The following is a 24,095-nucleotide window of genomic DNA, read 5'->3' as shown; positions in this document are numbered from 1 at the left end:
ACATGTCATAGATGTATTAATTTCACATTTTCCTTTGTCTTGAACAATTCCTGTTAACAATTAGATTTAATTGAACTCAAAAGTGTTATTTTCCATGTGCAATACATATGTGTTTATTATTAACAATTATCATTTTAAATTAAACACACCTCCATTCACAAGTTACAAAAATATGCACATGTTTAATCTTGGTGTAAGTTTCCATTATGATGATGAGAATGCTTGCACCATACTTAAGATGCCCATCACAAATGTCCAACACTAATGTGTGCACTATATACCTATGTAACAAAAACTGTTTGTCACTGTCAAAAAAGAAAATAAGTTCCTGACAAAAAATAATGCCAGGATAAAGTTAGTGAAAATAAATGAAAGTTAATCAAAGAATGAGATACCTCTCTCATAGGTAAATCAGAAAAAATGGGAATTGTCCATAATGTCCATGAATGAACCTGGGGGCTACATGTCTAGAGTTTGCCTCCTAAATATACTGCAAACGACAACCTCTTCAGTAACGGGCATCTAGTAGGCAGAGCAGGTACTTCAATGATATTTCTCAGGGGGGTTCAGTAAAGGTGGGTAGAGGGGAAGGTGTTGAAGGGGTGAGAGAGGATGGGGTTTGGGAGATCGAGAGAGCTGGAGTAAGTGTTGTGTGTGTGTTGGTCTGTTGTGCAGGTGCATGTGGGTCTAGTGTATGTGGTACATATTTGAGTGTGTGTGTCTTTAAAGGTTTGTGGTGTTCGGGTTAGTGTGTATGTTTGCATGTGGTAGGTGTTGGGGTGTGTGCTTTTCATTGAGCATGTATGTTTGGGTGTGTGTGGATTAGTAGGTGTATTGTGATTGTAAGAGTGTGTGTCTGGTAGATATTGTTTTTTTCTGTGTGTGTGTGCATGTGTGTGTGTGACTGTGTATGTTTGGATGCATGTGATGTAGATGTTGATGTGGTACTTGTGAGTGTGCCAGTAGTGGTGGTGCATGTGTCTGCAGAGGAGGGTACTGTGGGGTGGTTATGGTGGCTGTGTCTATGGTGGTGGGTGTTGTGGTGGTGAGTATGGTGGTTGTGTCAGTGGTGGTGACTGTTGTGATTGTGGTGGGTGTGTCTGTGGAGGTGGGTGTTGTAGTAGTTCTGGCTGTGGTGGTGGGTAGAGTAGTGCTGGTGGGTAGAGTGTCAGTAGTGTGTGTCTGTTGGATGGTTGTATTTGAATGTTTCTTGGTGAGGTTTGTGGGAAACTGGCACCTTGTTGCAGTACTTATTGCCTGGTTTCTGGATGCAACTTGGATGGACGGGCAATGGGATCCTGCTAACCAAGTCCACTGTGCTAGTGTTCTTTTCCTAACAATTACAATGATATTGATACAATCAGAAACACCTTTAGCTGCCACTATAAGTCCCTAGTAAATGGCATTTAGGGGCATATTTATACTCTGTTTGTGCCGGAATTGCGTCGGTTTTTTTGACGCAATTCCGACGCAAAACTAACTCCATATTTATACTTTGGCGTTAGACGCGTCTAGCGCCAAAGTCCATGGAGTTTGCGTCATTTTTTAGCGTGGACACCTACTTTGCATTAATGAGATGCAAGGTAGGCGTTCCCGTCTAAAAAATTGACTCCGAGGCATGTGCGCCGTATTTACACTCCCGGGCAAAATTCACGCCCGGGAGTGGGCGGGTCAAAAAAAATGACGTCCAGCCGCTTTTGCGACGTTTTTTAGCGCCTGGTCAGGGCAGGCGTTAAGGGACCTGTGGGTTTGGAAGGAGCCCAGAGGTGCCCTCCCATGCCCCCAGGGACCCCCTTTAACCCTTGCCCACCCCAGGAGGACACCCAAGGCTGGAGGGACCCATCCCAGGGACATTAAGGTAAGTTCAGGTAAGTATTTTATTTTTTATTTTTTGTGGCATAGGGGGGCCTGATTTGTGCCCCCCTACATGCCACTATGCCCAATGACCATGCCCAGGGGACAGAAGTCCCCTGGGCATGGCCATTGGGCAAGGGGGCATGACTCCTGTCTTTGCTAAGACAGGAGTCATTTCAATGGGGGTTGGGAGTCGAAAAAAATGGCGCAAATCGGGTTGAGGCGAAAAATCCGCCTCAGCCTGACTTGCCCCATTTTTTGCCGCCCAAGCTCCATATCCCCCTACGCCGGCGCTGCCTGGTGTACGTCATTTTTTTTCACGCACACCAGGCAGCGCCGGCGGCTAACGCCGGCTAACGTCATTGAATAAATACGGCACCCGCATGGCGCTTCAGATTGGTGTTAGCCGGCGCTAATTTCTTTTACGCAAAACTGCGTTAGTGCAGTTTTGCGTCAAAAAGTATAAATATGGCCCTTAGTTCCCAGGGCCTGGGGTACTATTCTGCTTAGCTTCAAACTAAGAGGGAATAAAGCTAAAGAATGCAGCTCTCTTAGTCTGAGTAATGAATTTATAAAGGGACTTCCAACATTACTCTGCTCCATAATACTATTCATTTGCAAAAATATCATAAGGTGCTTTTTCCCACCCTGGTAAGTTATTTGACACCTGTGAAACTGCCTTTGTCTTTTTGCCAAACATTTTCACTTTTAAATCTTTTATTTCATATCCTGCCAACTATACCAAATTGTTCTGCTTATCTTCAAACTAAGAGGGCACGAAGCTAAAGAATGCAAAGAATGCAGCACTCTTAGTCTGAGTAATTAATTTCTAAAGGCAATTCTCATATCTCATGCAAGGACACACAAAATTATTAATATGAGCATTTAACTTGAATACAGCAAAACACATGCAGATACTAAAATAATCACAGCAATTGAACAATGATAGGCAGAAAAAGTGCAATGCATCAACAATGAATATGTGTGCAGTGAAAATATAAGTATGCGCACAGAAAAGCTAGATAATTAAGAATTAAAATGCATCACCATGGGGATCAAATTCAACATCATCCTTGCCAATGTCAAGTTGTGGAATCCTGGACAGCTGAGACAGGATCAAACACTCCCCAATGAGACTTAGGGGCCTATTTATACCCCATTTGTGGCGAATTTACGTCATTTTTTTAATGCAAATTCAGCACAAAACTCACTCCATTTTTATATTTTGACATTAGACTAGTCTAACGTCAAAATATTGGTGTTTGCACCATTTTTCAGATGCATGAACCTACCTTGTGTCAATGAGATGCAAGGTAGGTGTTCCAAACAAAAAAATGGTGCTAACCCCATAGCCCCATATTTATCCCCTGTGCTAAAATGACACATGGGTGGTAGGAGGGGCTAAATAATGGTGCAAAATATATAATTTTGCCTTCTTTCTCTAATCTTGTTCCAGAACCATAAAAACAAGCCTATGCTACTGAATGAGCTTTAGCGCAGGCACCTGCATTATACCGCAATCATGTAGGTTGGGACAAGGAGTCTCCTTGTCATGGTTTTCCCGTTAGGTCTACACCCCAACCTCAGCCACAATATCCTGTTAAACATGAAGCAAAAGCTCCAGTGAGGGAGATCTTCGCTCAGCTCAAGTATCAGGGAGTAATCGAGCCCTGTACATCTGCAATGAATAACCTGTTATTCCACGTGGCAAAGCCAGACCATTCCTAAAGAATAGTCATAGATTACAGACATTTAAATAGTCATACACGTACATATGCTATACAAAACTCACATAGCACAGCACTAATAAACAATATAGTGTGTTAAAAATATAAAACAACGTTAGATATTTCTAATGTTTTTTTTCTGCCAGAATTTAGCACACGAAAGTCGGGACCTGAGTGCATTCTCATTTGGCTCACAAAAACACTTTTGTTGTTTACTCAAAGGCTATAAGAACAGCCCAAGGCTATTTTCAGCACGTGTAACATCAATATTACATGATATTGATCCTGATGCATTATCCTACATGGATGACATATATCTCACGGACGACGACCTCACCATTCATCTTGTAAGGGTCAATCGGATCATTTTGGTATTTGCAGACCTCGGTTACAAATTCAACTTTAAGAAAAGTAAGATTGCCTTTCTCAGTGTATTGTTCCTGGGATACGAGCTATTGAATGTGGGGAAGAGCCTGGCCTGCACTTTCTAGAAAAGTGTGCACAATTGCATCCCCCTAACACTCTAAAAAAACTACAGACTTTACTAGGTTTCTTCAACTTTGGCAGAACATATATTCCAGACTATGCACAACGTATCAAGCCACTTTATGACTTGGCACAGCCAAACTTTTCTAGCAGACACTGGACAGTTGAACATACACGCATCCTTAGGGAACTGCAACAGGACATGCTAGAAGCTAAACACTTGCACACACGTGACAATAAAATAAATTTGGTCATCAGAATATTTGATGGTGCTCTTGGATTTACTTATGTCACCTTTAATTAAGGTGACACAGTACCCATAGCATATAAATCACATTTATACTCAAATGCAGAACAACGTTTCGTACCTACAGAAAAGATTCTGACTGCAGTTCAGATGGCTGTCATTAAGGAGAGGCCGCTTGCCCAGGGAAAACACATTATTGTCGTTACCCCGGTGCCACCCTTAGAGGCTGTCACCAAAGCATGTGTTCCCAATGCTAAAGCATTACATCCACGTTGGATACAGTGGCATTACATCCACGTTGGATACAGTGGGCAACGTCTACGACCACCACTGATGTTGACTATATCTTTGATCCAAAACTTCAGACACAAGATTTTCTCCAGTACGAACAGGAGTATCCCACTCCTCTAAATATCTTGCCACTGGACAGATACCATACTATCATATACAGTGATGGTTCAGCACAATCAGATGTAGGTACTAACATCAATACTCAGCCGCTTGCGCGGCCGTGAGCGGAGTGATGGAGGATGGAGTTTTCCACCCTCACAATACCTACACACAGACCCTAGGGGACTACACACCTCAGTTGGCTGAACTTAAAGCTCTTATATAAGTGCTAGAACACACAGTGCCAGAATGCCTGACTTTAATAGTCTGTGACTCATACTACTGTGTCCAGTCGTACAATGATCATCTTAATCATTGGAAGCTAAACGGGTTTAGAGATTCTAAAGGGAACACCATTCAACACAAGACATTGTGGGGAGGGTGGGTGAACTTATGGATAAGCTACAGTGTGTCCATGTAGTACATACATTGGGCCGTCAACCGTGTAGGAGTACACAGGCAACACTTTGGCTGATGAAGCAGACAAATCTGCAGTAGCTACGGCTTCTGTGGCTACAGTGACTCGTTCACAGACGAGATTGGATAATGAAATACTGACTGCCGTGAAAGCTTCAGGTGAAGGCAAGTCCCTCCCGAAAGGATACCCTACAAATTATTCTTACCACATCAGTGCACAGAATGTTGCCTATGCAACAATTCCTGGGGTTGGAGATCGAGTGATCCCCAGCGAAGACCAGAGATTAAATCTATTAAAAGCAGGTGCTTTGGGTGTCGCTTTGGCACATGCTGGTATTTCGGCTACGATAACACTCTTACAGAAATGCTTCTGGTGGCCTGGTCTATGCAGACGGACAAAGAAAGATGTCCTTTGTTGTGACATTTGCAAGCAAATAAAGAGCTCCAATATCAAACGCCCACCACAGACATCCCTCTTAGTGTCAATCAGGCTACTACAATGTGTGTACCTGGACCATTGTGGTCCGCTCCAACCTGATGGTGCATACAAATACATCTTAGTCACTGTAGATTTGTGTTCTAGATTCCTGTGGGTATGGCCGCAGCGGTCGGCTGACGCTCAAACTGTTATAAAAGACTTGCTGATCTTCATTGGTACATATGCGGTTGCAGCATTCCATTCGGACCAGGGCCCTGCATTAGCCTCTAAGGCATTCTGGGACACCGTGGGGTTGAGAGGTGTTGAACTCCATTACTCCTCAACATACCATCCTGAGGGAAATTCGGTTGTGGAGAGGCAAAACTGTGATCTAAAGCAGTCCTTAACAGCTTGGGTATTAGGTTCAGGCCGCAGTTGGCTTCATCACCTATATGGGGTCCAGAGAGCATTGAATAATCTGCCCAGACGGTCGTTTGGGGGACGCACTCCTTATGAGGGTCTCTTTGGGATACCTATGTATGTTCCAGATCTTGATGGCTCTGGTTTGGTGACAGCAGAAACACCATTTGACATAAATGAACATCTCACTGTCTTACAGGAGCTTTAGCAATTTTGTGATGATAAATCATCTACCAGTGCTGCCACCTTAGTAATAAGGGATTTAGCAAAAACTTCGACTGGCTGGATTCCTAAAGTAGGGGATCTGGTTCATGAGAGGTTCGCCTACAGAGCATCTGCCCCGGTCTTGGGGATTCAAGGTACCAGAACTGTCATCTTACCACCACTGTCTAGTTCCAGAATGAACAGAATAATTTCCATTGATGACATCAAACTACACCATGGGGCCGATCCTTCACAGTAAACAAAGAGGTCCCTTGGGTAGTTCCTGACCCCACTACCCAACATGACATACCTCTACATAGTAGGATGAACAACACTAATACGGACTATGCAACAATGTCCAATGCTGTTACAGATACCTCCTCAACCATGAGGAGGGCAGAAAATGAACTCTTGCTAGTTCCAGTTACCATTTCAATGACAACACCTGTCCAAGATTTGGCTGTTTTTTACACGAACACTTCACAGACCGATGACACCGTCTACCAAGAGCCTCCATGCAAACTGGACCAATGTACAAATAATGCACCGGCTCCAGTATTTGCAGAGACTGCCTCTGGCTATTTCATAGGCATTGATGATTTTTCCTCAGACTCATCCACTAGTGCTGTATCAATGGCTTAAAAAGAACTATTTAATCTACCTATGGAACTATTAATGACTCTGTTTGACATTTTCTGCATTATTTTTTGGGGTTGGTTTTGTGACTGTATTCTTTTTGCTTATAAATGGTCACTACATTCCTGAACGCTTCTCTGTTGAGCCTGTGGATGAAGTCTTAACTCCATATCATTCCTCACTTAAGGTCCGAAGAGACTTGTTCCTTGTGAACATTACAGCAATACCGATTTCTGATGGGATTGTATGGGACAATATTCCCTTTGATATATACGGGCCTACTGACGTCATTCAAATTCCATATGTGTTCAAAATATCTATGACAGATGTGATTACACCTGATGTTGTATCTGATGATTGGGATGTCCAAACAGTTGATTCCATGCTAACTGAAATTAAGTAATATTCTGTTTTTGAGCGTGATGATGTATATGAACATACAATTAATTTTGGGGATATGTCCTGTCATAACAATTGGGGACATTGCTACCTACACCGTGCCACTAGACACAGATCAGTATTGAACTATACACAGTGGGAACACTGTTCAAAACCACCAGTGGGGAGCCCAAAGCACTATTCAGATAAATTTACATATTTCACTGGGCATGACATAAAAAATGCAGAGTCATAATATTTCAAGTTGCCTCCTTCACAAATTAGGAAAATTTTGCTAACTAATACGAAACTAATTTATTCAGATCCCTTTGTTTCCCGGTTCGCAGTTGAAGGTTACGAATACAGGAAGAGTACTATAGACTTAAAAAGTGTATGGGGGAACACAAGATTGGCAAATACAGGGTAAGGAAGCTTTATTTAGAGCATGCCTGATTCCTGTGCAAATGATCTTTTTAAATGACACGATTCAACAGACATCCTGTATGGGGTTAGCAAAAATTAAAGATATGAACACTCCCAGTATTCCCATACTGGCAAAGTTTAATGATTGGCAATATTTCCTTAATATCACGGGGAAAAGCTAGATGCAATGGTTAAGGCTGGTACCTATAATTCTTTACTTTCCAGTCCCGGCGGGTGGTCAATATGGCCAACTGACACTAATAGGTGTCAAGCACGTTTTTTTTTAACTCTTCAGGGGGTTTTACAATTAACAGGCCAGACCCTCACTTTGTATCGGGTCAACATACAGGTATAATTACAGCATACAGTGTGGGTAAACTGTGCCAACAGTGAGTACAGACTAACATGTTTGCCACAGTTAAAAAACATCTTAACACTCTTTCTGAAGATGTAGACTTGAAGGATTTTCTGCAAGATCCTAGGAGGAAACAGCACTCTAAAAGGTTCCTATATTCTATGTATAATGAGATCTGGAAACTTTCACAGATAGAAGCTGCTGCACGTTTGAGGCAATTAGATAAGGAAAGTTTAGAGAAGGCTTTGGCAGTTGTCGACAACGGCATGAACACTCTGTCCAACAGGATTTATTCACTATCAAACATTGTGTTGTCTGCTACTGATATTACGCAGACAGACTTATCCCGGTTATATCATGGACAAACACAGCTACATTCCATCATGCAGCTAGGTTGGACATTACAGACACTGAAAAATGGCCAAATTCCATGGTAGTATATTAACTTCCATGGAGCTAGTTTCACCATGCTTCACATTGAGAAGTTAGATAAGTTGCCCTTCATGGCAGCAGAGATTCCTTCAACTATTTGGCTCTCACATGGCATAATTAACTTGCTCATTTTGACCTTTCGTTTCTCGAATTGCTTAAAACATGTTGCAGTGGGCACGTTCGAGCAACTACGCAATAGCTATATTAAGGAAGAGTGGGAGCTTCCCTTTGATTGTAAATGTTTGAATGGCGAAACAGAGGTTTTTCTGAGCGGAAGCGAATGTGAGACTACTGTTAGTCATTCACTCATATGTAAGCAGGTATCCCTTCACGGCCTTTGCAATGCGGTGGTCGCACACTTGGCCTGTTTTCTGAAGGGCACTCCCGTCACTTTGATTCGACCCATATTTCATGTAGTTTCCAATGGATTTATGCAGTACTGAGCGATCAAAGTCGTTGCGGCATGCAACCAGGAATTGCTTACGCAATCTCGATCTCGAAGGTCTTTACTTTTTGCGGACATGTTTTATTCCTCCCCACACGAGAAATAAAAGTATCTGACATACGGCCCCACATAGATACTATTAATGGAAATATGACAAGCTGAGCAGACTAAAGGTGCTATTGTTTGAAAAACAGGTCGTGTTGACATCCGCTAGAGAGACATATGCTCTCCAGACAGTGAGATCATCAGCCGAGATACAATCCCTATTAAATACCAACTTCCCCAAGCACTTTGGAGAACTGGTATCCAGAATATTCAATGCTTCTAGACCTACTGGGATTGTCCATTTCATTAAGGCTGTCGGATCTGGATTCGTGTCCATCTTTCAGACTGTTTTCGGAGTCATCCCATCAGCTATCCATTCACTCTTTTCAAGTGTGTTTGGCGGTTCTCTGATTATTTTGGCATTGATTGGCGGACTACTACTGCTATTTCTTCTGATTCACAGTGGTTGTTTCTTTCCAGCTGCGCAGAGCAACGGAGCCTCTACCACCAAATCAACTGTGCCGTGAATGCATGGTTCGGATCTTCGATGCCTCCTTGCTGGTGGAATTGGAGCATGATTGGTCGTTGTCATTTCGGCCACTTCTCTGGTGAGTACAACCAGTTTTACGCTGCATGTGGTGCCTCTTTGAACACCTGCCTACGGTGTGTCTTGCTGTTGCACCGGCACCTCCTGTGGACCAAGAACTGCTGATGTCCCCGATGAGGGTTCATTCACGGTCATGCCCCTTGAGACTAAGGCTGCTCAGCGAGGCCACTTATGAGCCTTCCATTCTAATATCTACTATGGACAATGGCACTGCTGCAGGTGGACCTGCACAAGAGACTGACACGCACTACTGCTCTATGGATCCGTTTGCACACCCGGTGATCGATTTACCATCTGATGATGTGGACTCATTTTTGAGGTCCTTGGTTGGTAACTTCGATGACACTCTTGAGATCATGACTATAGCAAATAATTTGATGAATTGGCTTGCCATTCCCGATTAAAAGTATGCATTCAAATTGCCTTTACTTTGGCCTGCTGTGCTTGTCATGGTTGACATTAGTCATTCTCTGTATGTATTTTTAACTAATATTTTTTCTCTTTTAACAAATAAAATAAAAAGTTTTCAGCTAGTTTTTATGCTTTTAGCTTTTAGTCCAGAGCAATTTTAGCATTTGGATTCATTTACCTTCGTCATACTTGTTTTGGCAATGGGGAGGGTGTAGTGAATCCTAGTTTGTTTTGATGGGATAACAGGAGTTGCCTTGACCTTTGGCTTGTGGACTCGTGCCCCCGTCACCTAGTGACTTTTGGCCTGCTTGGCTTGCTCTGTCTTAGCCCATTTAATTGTTTGATTCTTCTAGGATGGCTGCCTTGTTTGTAGTTGGGCCCCTTGTTATGGTTTGCATTATCAGTGCCACTGCGTTTGGGCATCAAGATCAAGTGACAAAGACAAACAAACAGTAGGTGTTCACACTTAGGGACTTTCCCTCTCCTTGCTTTGAGGGAATTGTTTATATTGATTGCTGTCCCAAGCATGCCTGTTATCTGTTGTTTGAGAGCACGCCTGCGTCGGGGGTCCAGGTAGATCTATATAGATGCATCGCACTTTAGACAGATAATCATAGGGATTCCGAACAGACGGCATTGCCACCATCGCTGATATCGATGCTGCATGTTGTCTTGACGCTGACCCAGTCTTCGTGTCCCTACGGAGTCTGAGATAGAGACCTCATTCTAAGGTAACGAGGGTTGGGGGCTCCTCTCATGGACATGGCATTGGCAGATTAGGTTTAACATACCAAGCTCTCCTTTAGGTAGGAGGGTAGGCCTATCATGAAGGGTATTAGGACAAATTACACACTTTATGGTGGTCATTACAACCCTGGGGGTCGGTGTTAAAGCGGCGGTAAAACCGCCAACAGGCCAGCGAAAAAAAAATGGAATTGCGACCGTGGCGAAAACCGGCAACATAGACAGCCACTTTAACACTCCGACCGCCAAGGCGGTACAAACAAACACCGCAGCGGTAACCGCCAACTAACAGGCGGAGGACAATGTACCGCTCACAGAATTACAACAGTCCAATCCGCCACCTTTTCCGGGGCAGATTCACCGCAAACAAAAACACGTCGGAAACAGGACTTGGAAGGGGAAACGCTCACCTCTACACACCGCACGAGGAACCAGGACGCCATGGAACCCGAGCTCAAGATTCTTCCAGCCTTTATCTTCCTGCTCCTCTACCAGGAGCACGAACGCCGGCAGGGAAGACCACAGTGAGTACTGCACCTACGACACAGGGAAGGGGGGAGGGAAAAAACAGTGACACACACACGCAACAAGCAAAACCCCCACTCCCACCCTCACCCACGACAACACACACACTAATACATCATGATACATTACAGTTACTCCCCCCAAACCACCCTGGAAGAATGCAAGGACAAAAGGAAATGAGTCGAATGATTGTAATATATTCAAATACAGTAATCAAAAATAAATACATATATAAAGATGTGTACACTATAAACAAATATATACACCAAGAATACAAGTCCAAGGTATTCCACTATCATAGTCCGTGGTCACTGGGCCCAAAAGGCATGGGTGAGGCCCACACAAGATACCCGAACAAGACGGAGAGAACACTGCTGGGGGATCAGATACAAAAAAAACAGGCACCTCAGGGGGAAGGGAAGGGGCACCTCAGCCGGATGAGTGCATGACTCCAGATCCACGAGGGGGCTCCATGCCCACTATTCAATCCTGGGGAGTGAAAAGCCACAGTCTCTCAAGTCTCTACAGTGGGTGGGTTGCCCACTGTTCAATCCTGGGGAGTGCAAAGCCACAGTCTCTCAAGTCTCTACAGTGGGTGCTTTGCCCACTGTTCAATCCTGGGGAGTGCAAAGCCACAGTCTCTCAAGTGGATGCCTTTCTCCACTGGTTCTGGAGGGGGCTTTGTGTCCAGAGTGCTTCATCCTGCCAAGGACAGAGGTAGTGGATGCCTTTCTCCACTGGTTCTGGAGCGGGCTTTGTGCCCAGAGTGCTTCATCCTGTCAAGGACTGAGGTAGTGGATATCTTTCTCCACTGGTTCTGGAGGGGGCTTTGTGCCCAGAGTGCTTCATCCTGCCAAGGGCAGAGGTAGTGGATGTGATACTCCACTGGTTCTGGAGGGGGCTTTGTGTCCAGAGTGCTTCATCCTGCCAAGGACAGAGGTAGTGGATGCCTTTCCCCACTGGTTCTGGAGGGGGCTTTGTGCCCAGAGTGCTTCATCCTGCTTGTGGCGGCCTCAGTAGCGTCGGAATCTTTGGCGCTCACTGGCGTGCAGTGCTTGTTGCGGCGGTGTCCTGGGCAGCGGTGCTTGTTGCGGCGGTGTCCTGGGCAGCGATGCTGGTGGTGGCGGTGTCCTGGGCAGCGGTGCTGGTGGCGGCAATGTCCTGGGCAGCGGTGCTGGTGTCGGCGGTGTCCTGGGCAGTGGGGCTGGTGGCGGCGGTGTCCTGAGCAGCAGGGCTGGTGGCGGTCTTGTTCGCCGCGCAGATTTTCCGAGACTTGCCGGTTTTACTGTGCCCCTTCCTCACCTTGGATGGTGGCACAGCTGTCTCCACATTCCCAACTGTACCCCTGGGAGTGGCTTTGGTGGATGATTTCTTTCCTCTCTCCCGCTGGGCACTGGCTTTTTATGCTTTACAGGTGGGGGACTGGCCGTGCTCTGGCTCCTTGCCACACTGGCTGCCCTGCTGCCTGGTGCACTCCAGAAGCCGGTTACTACTGGCACCACTGGTCCCGCCGATGTTGTGGCTGAGGTGCTGGGTTGGGACCTGGAGAGGCGGGCCCTAGGAGACTGAAGGGGTGGGGGAGGTGAGGGGAAGAGGTCAAGGTTGGACAGGAAAAGGTTTTGGGGAACACTGGGGCAGGTAGATGGAGGGGGTTTGGGAGTGGAGAAAGAGGTAGTGGTTGTAGGAGGTGTACGTTTGGTGACTTTTTGTGAAGGTGCATGGGCTGGAGGCTGTCGTGAGGTGGATGGCTGTTGGGTGGGTGTGTGGCTGCGTTTGTGTACCTTGGGAGGTGGGCTCACAGACACACTGGTAGAGGACACAGGGGATGTGTGAATGGTAGTGGGGGTGGTGACTGCACCTGAGCGGGGTGTGGTGGTGGGTGTGCTGGTGATGGACGTAGTGGCTGAGGATGTAGTGCATGCAGGTGTGAGTGGAGACGAGACAGGGAGGGAGGAGGGAGACGAGGAGGAGGGGGACACAGTGGAGGCAGTGGATGTTGGTGTGTCTGCATGTGTATGATGCTTGTGTGAGTGCCTGTGGGATGTGTGGTGCTTATGTTTGCCTGAGCTTCCCTTGTGTGTTGACGTGTGTGCATGATGGTCTGATGGTGTGCTTGGAATAGGCTGAGGTACAGGGGTTTGGGTCTGGGTGGAGGAAGTTGGAGGGGGGAGTCTAGAGGCAGGGACAATGGCTGCCATCAGTGCTGAGGCCAGAGTCTGAAAAACTTGCTGATGGGCTGCCTGACAGAATGAATGTCCTCCAGGTATACATTGGTTTGTTGCAACTCCTCTCTACACCCTGGATGGCATTCAAAATGGTAGACTGCCCAACAGTGAGGGACCTGAGGAGGTCAATGGCCTCCTCACTGAGAGCAGCAGGGGTTACAGGGGCAGGGACTGAGGTGCCTGGGTTTAAGGAGATGCCCACTCTCCTGGGTGAGCGGGCAGGTGACACACGCTGAGGGGCTGCTGGGAGGGCGGTGCTGGTAGGGGGGGGTGGCAGCTGTGCCTGTAGATGCAGGGGGCACAGATGGGCCCGCCACCGCAAGGGAGCTCCCATCAGAAGAGGAGTCCGTATCGCTGGTCTCAGCTCCTGTCCCCGCCGTGGAGCTCCCCTCGCCCTCCGTCCCACTGGTGAATTCAGACTACGTTGTGTCACCCTCCAGGGCCATGTGGGATGCAGCTCCCTTCTGCTCCGATGCCACTGCTCCTCTGCCTGATGATGCTAATGCACACAAGAACAGGGAGACCACAAAAAGGGGGGGGGGAAGACAGAAGAAGACATGTTCAGTGCATGCAATACCGCTACTGTTGTCGGACACTACAGACACAGAAGCCCCCTGCACTACGCCATGCACTTGGAGTTCCCTAATCAATCCCAGGGACATGGGTTACAAGGCTATGCCCCAATGCTGCACACATGGATGTCACAGGAGCCTGACTAGGTGTAGTTGGCACTGTACACAGGTGGGGTGGCACAGGGCCTGCCTTAAGAAGGGACCTTGCCTACTAAACTTGCCCTGGCCTAGCGGAACCCACAGCCCACAGCCCCCCTCCCCCACCCAGACACCTCCAATGCATGCTGAATCAGCAGAGCGAGAGTGTACTCACCCCCTTGTGGCTGCTGTGATGCCCTCAAGCGCCCATCCAACTCCGGGTACACCACCGCCAGGATCCTGAACATAAGGGGGGTCATGGTGCGATGGGCACCCCTCCCACGTTGGGAGGCCATCCCCAGCTGGACCTCCGCCGTCTTCTTGCTCCAGCGGCGAATGCCCTCCCATCTTTTCCGGCAGTGGGTGCTCCGTCTGTGGTAGACCCCCAGGGTCTGGGAGTCCTTGGCGATGGCACGCCAAATGTCCTTCCTCTGGTGGGCGCTGACCTACAGGAATAGTACAGGGGAAAAGGAGAAAATATTACCGTCCGCACTGTCACAGTCATTGGCCCGTATCCCTACCCTTGCCATGACGCACTTGCACTCACCGTCGTCTCATGCACGCCTCATTCTCACCCCCCCATCTTTCATCCACTCCACTCCACACAGTCATTGCCCATACAGCATGCTTACAGTGTACTTACCTGTTTGTCTGGAGGACCGTAGAGTAGCGTGTACTGGAGGAGGACCCCATCCACTAGTTTCTCCAACTCCTCCGTGCTGAAGGCAGGGGCCCTTTCCCCAGACACACGAGCCATTGTGTCTTCCAGGCTGAGGTCACAGCAGCACTTGCAGTGTAGGTCCTCTCCTGTCGAAGATCAGGTATCAAGTGATTGAACAGAGAGAAAATGGCGGTCACGTCCGCGGCGGTGCGTACCGTCACCGCCGCCATATATCGTCATTGGCTCCTGGGACCCATAGGGTCCAATGTTAACCAATGCAGGATTGCCCTGCGGTCTTCGACCGCCTACCGCGACGGTGTACAACGCCAGCACAGTTACCTCATATCCCCTTGTCCCACTTTATAGGTCAGGCAGCTGCCATTTCATGGGCCCACATGGCATTATTTTGGACTGCGTCACACATATCTAGGCCTTGCTTAAACACTAATACATGCATATGTTGATTTGCTAATATTTTCCGATTAAGCTGTGTTTACGTACCTCAGAGTTGGTTGACTCTCTGCTTGCTGTTCTCCTCCATAGGCACCGTCCGCTGGGGCAGGTGAGGAGATGGCGGCATCTTCTGGTGTACAGACCGCTGGTGGACCTGTCGACAATGGAGGAGCGACATGTGATCATCACCTACAGACGTGATCGTACCACAAACCTGTAAACTGTGTGCCCAGTTGGAGCCAGACCTGATGTCAGCTATCCGCCATCCCACAGGAATCCCCCCTCAAGTGCAGGTGCTCTCAGTACTCCATTTCCTTGCAAGTGGGTCATTTCAAACTACAGTGGCCATAGCATCAGGGATGTCCCAGCCTATGTTTTCCAACGTGTTGTGCAGAGGGTTGTCTGCCCTGCTGAAACACATGTGGAGCTACATCGTTTTCCCTCAGGTGGAGGATTTGCCTACAGTGAAAGGTGACTTCTATGCCCTCAGACATATCCCCAACATCATAGGTGCCATTGATGGGACACATGTGGCCTTGGTCCCCCCACGCAGGAGTGAACAGGTGTACAGAAACCGGAAGAGTTATCATTCGATGAATGTGCAGATGGTGTGTTTGGCCGACCAGTACATCTCCCATGTTAATGCCAAATTCCCTGGCTCAGTGCATGACGCTTAAATCCTGTGGAATAGCAGCATCCCTTATGTGATGGGTCAACTCCAGAGGCACCGTGTGTGGCTATTAGGTGAGCACCTGGAAGCAAGTCAGTGGGAATAGTTGTCTGGGTCTGGGGATATCCCTACAGGTTAGTGTGTGTCTAACAGTTGTCCCTCACCATTTTCAGGTGACTCTGGCTACCCCAACCTGTCATTGCTACTGACCCCAGTGAGGAATCCCAAGACAAGGGCAGAGAAACTCTACAATGAGGCCCATGGGAGAACTAGGAGGACTACAGAGCGGACCTTCGGCCTCCTGAAGGCCAGGTTCCAGTGTCTCCATATGACAGGTGGTTTCCTATTCTACTCACCAAAGAAGGTGTGCCAGATCATAGTGGCCTGCTGTATGCTTCACAACTTGGCTTTGCGACGACAGGTGCCTTTTCTGCAGGAGGATGGTCCAGATGGAGGGGTTGTGGCAGCTGTGGAGCCTGTGGACATTGAAGACAAGGAAGCAAAAGAAGAGGACATCCACAACAGGAACACAGTGATCCTGCAATACTTCCAGTGAGACACAGGTAAGAAGACAACACTGCCTGCTACATCTGATTTAAATCTACAACCTCTCATCTGTCTGTCATTTTCATTCAGTGTATGGTCACTGAGTTGTCACTTTCCCTTACGATTTCACAGATGTGGGTCCCACTGTGTGACTTCTGCTTTGTTTCCGCATAGACTAGAGCTGTGTGACATAGGTTCGTTGACATTACATTTCCTATAGCATTTTGCCACTGTTATTGCTAATACACATTTTCGAAAGCACAGGCAGACTCCTGATTGTTTTGTGATTTAATGGTGTTTATTTAAGTACCCAATAGTTGAGGGGGTTGTAAAATGGTCAGGGGTGATGGTGGAGGAATGTCCATGGCAGAGTCCAGTCTATTAGTCTCACAGGTGCATTGTCCAAAGGGGCATAGGAAGTGGAGCTAGGGCAGTTTAAGTATGGACAGGGTGACAAAGTGGGAGAGAAGGATGCCAATCAGGGGGGTCTCATTTCTTGGCGGGGGTCTTGGCATTGTTCTCTGTCTTTGTCTTGGATCTCAGGGACCGCTTGCGGGGTGGTTCTTCATCTGCAGGGGGTGGGGTGCTGGTGTGGTGGTCCTGTGGCGGTGCCTCCTGTCCACTAGCACCGGCAGAGGTGGTGGGCAGTTCATCGTCCAGGCTAGTGTCAGGGGCCCCTTGTTGTGCCACAGTGTCCCTCCTGGTGTTCATGAGTTCCTTCAGCACCCCTACAATGGTGCCCAGGGAGGAATTGATGGATTTGAGTTCCTCCCTGAAGCCCAAATACTGTTCCTTCTGCAGCTGCTGGGTCTCCTCAAACTTGGCCAGTACCGTTGCCATCGTCTCCTGGGAATGGTGGTAAGCTCCCATGATGTTGGAGAGGGCCTCGTGGAGAGTGGGTTCCTTGGGACTGTCCTCCCCCTGTTGCACAGCAGCCCTCCCAGTTCCCCTGTGTTCCTGAGCCTCTGTCCCCTGAACCGTGTGCCCACTACCACTGCCCCCAGGTCCCTGGTGTTGTTGGGGTGGTGGGTTAGCCTGGGTTCCCTGTAGTGGTGGACACACTGTTGACTGACGTGTCCTGGGGACAGTGGTATGGGCCCGCTGGGTGGGTGCTGTGCTGGTGTTTTCAGAGGGGGAAGCTCTGTACTGGCCTGTGCCAATGTGAGGGCAACCGACTGTCCAGAGGTCCCAGATGGGCCAGGTGGTCATCTTCATCCAGTTGGACAGAGCTGCTGTCACCACTGTGGGCCTCTTCTGTGGGTGGAGTGGACATATCTGGACCCTTCTCTCCGGTGTCGTTGGATAGGAGTCCTGCAGGGGTGTAAAAGCATGGTTATTGTATCTGTGTGTGCCATGGTGTGCTATGGGTGGGTGACCGTGTACCCCACTGCTTGCATTCCTGGGTAGGACTTTGTGTGATAATGGTTTAGGGGGGTGTATAGGTATGTGCAGTGGCCATGCTTTGGTGATGGGTGTCCATGCTTTGGTGTTACATGCAGGGCTTGGGTTTTGATGTGTGGTTTGTGATATTGGGACATATGTGAGGAGTTGGAGTGATGGGGGTGAGGGCGAGGGTGGGGGTATGTGATAGCATGCAGGTGCGTGGGGGATGAAGTAGTTAAAGGTTTGACTTACCAGAGTCCATTCCTCCTGCTACTCCTTCGAGGCCCTCAGGATGCAGTATAGCCAAGACCTGCTCCTCCCATGTAGTGAGTTCTGGGGGAGGAGGTGGGGGTCTGCCGCCAGTCCTCTGAACCGCCAGGTGGTGTCTTGAGACCACGGAACGCACCTTCCCCCATAGGTCATTCCACCTCTTCCTGATGTCATCCCGTGTTCTTGGGTGCTGTCACACTGCGGTGACCCTGTCCATGATTCTTCGCCATAGCTCCATTTTCCTAGCTATGGTGGTGTGCTGCACCTGTGATCCTAATAGCTGTGGTTCTACCCGGATGATTTCCTCCACCATGACCCTGAGCTCCTCCTCAGAGAACCTTGGGTGTCTTTGCGGGGCCATGGGGTGGTGTGGGTGATGTTTGGGGTGGGGTGTGTTGTGATGTGTGGGGTGATATTTAGAGGTGTGTTGTGTGAGGTGCTTGGATGTTGTGTGAGTGACGGTGTTGAGTGCCTGTGGATGCTAGTTTGTAGATGGTGGTGTCTCTCTCTGGCCTTCAGTCGCAATTGTTGACGTAAGGGTTTGTGAGTGATGAGGGTGTGGGTTTTATATTGTATTGGGTGTGTGGGAGTGGTGTGTGTATGTGTATTAGGTGTGTGTATTTGGAATTGTCCAATGTGGTAGTGTTTTGTAAAAGTGTGTGTATTTTGAGCTCGGCGGTGTGTACCGTCAATGGAATACCGCGGTTGAAAGACCGCTGTGTGGATTCGTGGGTTGTGATAGTGTGGGCGTATTCCCGTTGGCGTGACAGTGGAGGTTTTGTTATCACCAGTTTCTCACTGAACTTTGGTGTGGAGGACTTGTGTGGGTGTCTGGATTTTGGCGGATTCCGAGCTGTGGGTCATAATGACCGTGGCGGAATTCCTCGGCTGCTGCGGTGTGTTGGCGGTCTTCTGCACGGCGGTAAGCGGCTTTTACCGCCAATGTTGTAATGACCCCCTATGTCTTTTAATGTTATTGCAAGATGGTAGGAGTCTTTATATTAATGTCTCTTGTCTTTATAATTCTGTTTCTTGCACTGTTCATTATCCTAATCATTACAGCCCATGCAACCTATCGCAGATTGCAGTTGTGTTAAATAAAAACCATTGAAACTTTACTGCATCTTCGTTATTGCCTATGTTTGGATGAGACATGATGTATCTGTGAGAAAGGGGTAATGTCCGTTTAACTACGACACTCCCTGAGATGTCATACTCTCCAGTCCATGCGTGAAGGCTGCCACAAATCACCTTTTACTATTTGGGTTTTTGGTGAGGTGCTGCTAGTGAGCCAGAAGGGTTGGGACAACAGCTGCTATTTGTTGTAGGATAGGCATAGTCACCTACAAACATAAGTACTGTTATGCTAAAAACAGCAGTCTTGCCTAGAGCAAGAGTCTAAACTATGACAGGGTAACTTGGGTCCACCACCTGTGTTCCAGGGGCCACGCTTGTCAGGATGAGAGGGGTCCCAGAGTACCTGTGACGCTGAGGTTTGGTACATGCTTCAGCAGGGGGAAGATTCCCTCAACCCATGGGATCTTTCTTCGTGGCTTCCAGTGAAGGATGAAGGCAGGCAGCCCCCAAAGCATGCACCACCAGGAAACAGTCGAGAAAGCCGGCAGGATTAGGCGCTACAATGTCACTGATAGTCTTCTTGCTACTTTGTTGCCATTTTTCAGGCGTCCTGGAGCAGTCAGCGGTCGATCCTTGGCAGAAGTCGAAGTGAGAGGTGCAGAGGAACTCTGGTGAGTTCTTGCAAGTTGTTATCTGAGATAAAGACCACTGGAGAGACCCTAAATAGCCCTCAGAGGAGGATTGACCACCTAGTGAGGTAAGCACCTATCAGGAGGGGTCTCTGACGTCACCTGCTGGCCCTAGACACTCCAAGGCCTCCAGAGTGCCCTTCAAATCATTTCCAGAGGCTACCTCTCCCCAGTCTTTAACACCTATTTCCAAAGAGAGAGGGTGTACCACCCTTTCTCATAGGAAATCCTTTGTTCTGCCTACCTGGGACTGGGCTGCCCAGACCCCAAGAAGGCAGAACCCTGTCTGTGGGGTGGCTGCAGCGGTAGCTGCAGCGAAAACCATAGAGAGCTGGTTTGGCAGTACTCGGGAGTCCATAGTGGAGCCCCGGGGATGCATGGGATTGGCATGGGGGACAATTCCATGATCTTAGAAATGCAACATGGCCAATTACCAGGAGTTACCATTGTGAAGCTACATATAGTTGTTGACCTATATGTAGTGCACGAATGTAATGGTGTCCCCTCACTTACAAAGCCCGGGGAAATTGCCCTAAACTATGTGGGGGCGCCTTTGCTAGTGCAAGGGTGCCCTCACACTTAGTAACTTTGCACCTAACCTTCACTAAGTGAGGGTTAGATATATAGGTGACTTATAAGTTACTTAAGTGCAGTATAAAATGGCTGTGAAATAACGTGTGCGTTATTTCACTCAGGCTGCAGTGGCAGTCCTGTGTAAGATTTGTCTGAGCTCCCTGTGGGTGGCAAAAGGAATGCTGCAGCCCATAGTGATCTCCTGGAACCCCAATACCATGGGTAACTAGGTACCATATACTAGGGAATTATAAGGGTGTTCCAGTGTGCCAATTAGAATTGTTGAAATTGGTTACTAGCCTATAGTGACAATTTTAAAGGCAGAGAGAGAATAAGCATTGAGGTTCTGGTTAGCAGAGCATTAGTGATAGAGTTAGTCACTACACAGGTACACACATTCAGGCCACAAACTATGAGCACTGGAGTCCTGGCTAGCCGGATCCCAATGAGACAGGCAAAAACAAACTTACCTAAAAGTAAAAATGAGGGTATCATGCCAGGCAAGACAGTACTTTCCTTCACTCAGGAATGTGCACTGTCCTGCTAGTGAGCTTCAAAGGGCTTTATGCCCTTGAAACATGGCCCTCAGACATGCTACTAGCAGCAGATGGCTTCCCACCTCACCTTGCAAACGCCCACTTTTGAAAGAAGCAACAGCAGGAAACCGGACAAAGGACAGGAGGAGTGGTCAGTCCTGGCTTTCACCACACCCAAGGTGTTGCATTTGAGGTGACACCTCCATTTCATTTTCCTCCGTCTTGCATGGAAAGAAAATAGCCCATCAGGTGTAGGAAAGTGATTAAGGTAGATGGCCCAGTGGTCACTACAAGGTACCCCCCTACAACGCCCACTAAATAGAGTAGTTAGTGGCATCCCTAGACCAAGAAATCAGATTCCAAGGACAAAAGAAGAACAACAACAAATAAGACCCAAAGCTCGAAAATTGAAGCCCTTCTGCACAGAGAAAATGCACCAAACCCTGCCTGCTGCACCCAGGACTCGATAATCACAGCTGAGGGGCTTCTTGGACATTTGATGGACTCTACAAATCCCCAGAGGACCTCCACTCTTCAACCATCACCAAAGATTTCCCTCCAAAGTGAAGGCATCACTCTACTGCAACAAGGATTCAAAGACCCAGTGAAGGTCTCTTCACTGACCGGCTTCTGACCAAGGAACCAAACACTGCTGCTGGCCCAAACTCCACTAAATGGACAGCGAGGAGAAATCCTGCCAATGTGCTAAGTTTAGTGGCACTGCACCCTTCAGTGGCCAGACCATGCAAAAGCCCTAGTTACTGGTAACCTCACATCGAACACCAAAAAGAACAGTCCATTCCAGACTGTGAAAGGACCACCAGTAATCCCAATTTCAGTTACTTCAGAAACCACAGGACCACCCACCAGAGTTCCCCTGCTGATCAGCAAGCAACCCTCAACTCAACCTACTTTCTGCTTCCAAGTGCACCTTTGTGCACAGCTCCTGGCTCAATGGTTTAATCTGCACTCTGCTTCCCTGTGCCCTGCACAATGATCCAACTGTGCCCTAAGGATCTCCCACTCCTTGCAACCCCAACACTCCAAGGGGACCCATCTTACTTGCCTTTAAGTTTGCCTTTGCCGAGCTTTTCCAAATATTCCCCTGCAGTGCCCTGGCACCAGCTCCACTGACCTTCTGCAGCTGCTCCTGCCAAAATGGGAAGCTGCCCAAACTTCTCCAGCTGGTCGATAGTGCCCACTGATGATCTCGATATACCTGCAAAAAGTAGACATTGGTAAATGCATTACCTGATTTTATATGCTTTTTCAAAGTATTTTCTCTATTGATTCCTATGGTGCATAATTATGTACAAAAGACTATTTTAATTCAAACCTTAAAAATTCATAACTTGAAATGTACTTACCTAATTGTTATGATCTTAGTCTTAAAATTTATATAAAAGTATGAAGTATTTTTTTAATTGGTCGTCATTTATTCTTTTGAGTGCGTGGTTTCATTTATTGATGCTGTGCGTACAACAAATGCGTTGCACTTCTCCAAGATTAGCCGAACTGCTCAACCAAGCTACCATAAAAATTAGAGCATTAGGTAGTCTAGTTTTTACCTCTGTAAGCCAGCGTGTGGTTGCCTGGACCCCTTGCACAGTGTGCCTTGCTTTGCAGACTACATACAGGGCCAGCCTGCTTCAAGGTTATGTGTGGGTGTGCTGTTTTTGTCTGTTAGAGTGGACACATGCAAGGAATTGCATGTGCTTGGGATTGGGGTGGGAAGTGAGATTTGGGATGAGGAAGGGACAGTGTGAGAAAATTGGGCTGATAGCACAAGTCCCTTACTTGTTGCTGATTTAACTGATATTGTTGTTTTCTGATTCAGATTGTACCCTGTACACTGCTAACCAATCCCAGGGCCAGTGCTCTGTTTAAAATGGTGTTAGCAAATTAGGCATAGTTATAAATGGCTCTGACAGCCTACACCATAAGTCCCTAGTATGGTAGGGCATTTAGGTTTAGGGACCCCAGTGTAGGGGTGCACTGCTGTGCTGTCTGGTATCATTATAAAAGCAGGCCTGCCTTGCAGGCTGTATTTATATTAAAGTTAACCCCAAATTTGACTTTGGAATTAAAAGTACTTCCAAAGTCTTAAACTACCTTATTTTTACATGTAAGTCACTCATAAGGTCTGCCCTTGGTGCCGTGAGGGTTGGCTACAGTTTACCTATAAGCAGGGACTTTAAAAATTATGTTTATACTCCCTGGTAAGGGACAAACTTACACATTAAGTTTGCCCATTGTAGTACATTAGCTCTTTAGGCTAACATTTGAAGGTTTTATTAAAAAATAATAAAGTCTAATTTCCACTAGAAAAGAGCTAAATATGTCATGTTTGATATGAAAGTGTAGGTTAGAATACACCCAACAACTTGCCAGTGTTGGAGTTATTATAACTAGTAAAGGGAAAGAGTTTTAGAAATCTATCTGAAAGTTAGTGTCCTTTCCTGATAGGTCCATCTCTGGCAGCCTGAGCCAAGCTAACTTAATGAGGTGTGAAGTAGCCTGGGCTGAGATAAATTAAGCACCTTATCGGAGGAGAACTGCTGCAGCAGGTGGCAGAGCAGGAAGGAGGTAGAGTGGCCAAACTGGTTTTCAAAGGAGGGTAAGCCACCTTGGTCAGGATTCAGACCTCTCCCATTTCCTGCTCCCTCAGTCAGATGGGAGCCCCAGTAATTAGATTAGGAGAGAGGTTGGAAGGGGTGTGTTAGAGAAACTTATCCACATCAGAGGATGGCCTCAGCTTGATGTAACCTCCAAGGAGAAATTTCCTCCATGTTGGATTTTTAAAGAATGTTGCTTTCTGGGATTGATTGTTGCTATACTTTACAGAAGTGGTCACTGTAGACGGCGGCACTCCACACCCCATTGGTCAGGAGTACCCCCTGCTTGCCAACCCAGGAGAAGGATAACTATGGCAGAACGCCCAGCAATTCAGATCCCTGCTGGAAGAAGATACAGGAGAAGAAGGATTTCCCCCGCTGGTGTACATCTGAAGGACCGCACTCACAAAGACTGTTACAGCTGCACACTCTGGGCTTCACAGCAAGAAGTACTTTACATTGCTTCTGCAACTTCAGACGTTGACTCCCTGCAAGCTACAGGTACAAAGGAGCTGATTAGAGT

Source organism: Pleurodeles waltl, chromosome 1_1 (assembly GCF_031143425.1).
Source record: "Pleurodeles waltl isolate 20211129_DDA chromosome 1_1, aPleWal1.hap1.20221129, whole genome shotgun sequence".
In the NCBI taxonomy this organism is placed as follows: Eukaryota; Metazoa; Chordata; class Amphibia; order Caudata; family Salamandridae; genus Pleurodeles; species Pleurodeles waltl.
The sequence above is the reverse complement of the archived record's forward strand: the minus strand, read 5'-3'. Positions refer to the sequence as shown.